Raw genomic sequence first — 2,066 nt, forward strand, 5'->3', positions numbered from 1 at the left:
CATAGATGTTAGTAATATGGATGTGGTTGCATGGTAAGTGATAAGAATGGCTTTGCTGAATCAATGACAATGTCTCGTAAAAATTATGCTATAGTGATAATGAGATTGCATTAATCTCACATGGTAGTGTGGTACCTATGGTTTGCTTATTAATTAATTATGTATGTGGTGGTATCCCATTTATAGATCACACATTCAATTCTATTCTCATTTTTCGTGTTTGAAACATAAGAGAGGAAGCTCGAAAATGGTGTTTTTTTATTACAATACTGTAAAATATGATACCAGATCTAATTTATTTGTAGATGATGAACAAATAAAAAGAAAACCAAAATATTAAAGGTTTAATATTCTATTATTAACAAGAGTATCAATTTAATATAGACTTAATTAATATACAAAATTTTTTAATTAAGCGTGACAAACGGATATGCGTGCTCTACTCCTCCAAAAGCCCGTCATTTGGTGGGATAGTTCGGCCCATCTCGCCTATTGATACGGTCTTAAATTTTTATCCCGCCTTGCCTAACGGTAGATATTCTTTTTTTTTTTGAAAAAATTATTAAACCATGAAATATTAAAATATATATAATTCACAAATATTTCAATAAAGTTATAATTTCTAAAGACATAAAAAAAGTATAATTTTTAAATTCATAAACACTAAAATTTTTATAATTTTAAATATCTAATAAACATAATCATCAACTAAATTTTTTAAAACAAAATAATAAAATTAATATTATCCAAAACAAAATAAACATTTTCAAAATATATAATTAAACATTATCCAAGTCTCTAATAAATCAAACATAGTCCAAATTATAACTTAAAGTAAAACAAACAAATATTCCAAATACAAGCACAATAGTAACATTCTAAATTCAATTATCGTCTTAAAGCCAAAAGCTCTCCAGGCGGGCAAGCCCGTCCCACCTCCTCGAAATGGATTAGACGATGCAGGTTAGGCGGACCTTTTTTATTATGGCAGTCTCAAAATTCTATCCTACCCTGTCTTTTTTGGCAAGCTACGCAAACCGGCCCGATGAGTTTAACCCTTTGCCATCCCTAATTTTAACACATTTTAACATTTTTCTGAAACTCAAATGAGCGCTAACTAAACAATCTTCACTTTAGACATGAGATTTTAAAAGGAAGCTTTTATGTTTGACATGCCTAAGAGACTCATTAGCAGAGTGGATTGGAGGTATTGTGATAATGACAGACAAAAAAGAAAAAAATATGACACATAGGTGACATGTGATTAAAATAACCTGAATTAAAATATCATTTAGAATTATCTAGAAGAGTGGATAAAGTATAAGAAGAATTACCAAAAAAGATAAGAGTTGTTTAAAGGAGTCATTGTTGTTAGAAAGACAAGGGATAGACTGACAGAAGTCGAAGAGGTAGAGTGACTGGTAGTAGCATCATTTATAGGCACAAACTTAAAGTTGGGACCAGGGTGATACTTAGTTTAATGATGTTAATTTGGTTGCAGTGAAAATATTGTAAAACTAAGTGATAATTTGGTGATCTTTACCATCACATTCTTTTGATTTTTTAGTAAAATCTTTGTCAACATACATCCTCTTTGGATTTACCACTCTCAGTCATAGTAGAATTGAGAGAACAAGAAAAATCACCTGTCCTATAGCACCATGATTTACGTCATTTGAAAAAATCTCGTATGACTTCAACTAAATAGTTTTAGTTGGAGCCATTAAGAATGATTGGGATTAGCCAAAAAATATCTTTCTCTATGAGAGTAGATAAATATGCCATAAAAAGAAAAAATAACAACATCAAAGCATCACGTGAAGATTCCACAGAAGACCAAATCGAAAAGATTTCAACAAAAAATCTTAGAAAAAGTTCTATAGAGTGCCAAGTGAATAACTATGTAGGACTAATACATCATCATATTCAATGACGCATGACATAATAGGAATGGCTGAGAGAATCATGTTACAGGTGACTTAGAACTATTTATAAAGTTGTCAATCTTCGTGAGTTAACACGCAACAGGTCAACAAGTGGTTCAAGTCCAAAAGTGGGTCAAGAAA

This window comes from Arachis ipaensis, chromosome B07 (genome assembly GCF_000816755.2).
Source record: "Arachis ipaensis cultivar K30076 chromosome B07, Araip1.1, whole genome shotgun sequence".
In the NCBI taxonomy this organism is placed as follows: domain Eukaryota; kingdom Viridiplantae; phylum Streptophyta; class Magnoliopsida; order Fabales; family Fabaceae; genus Arachis; species Arachis ipaensis.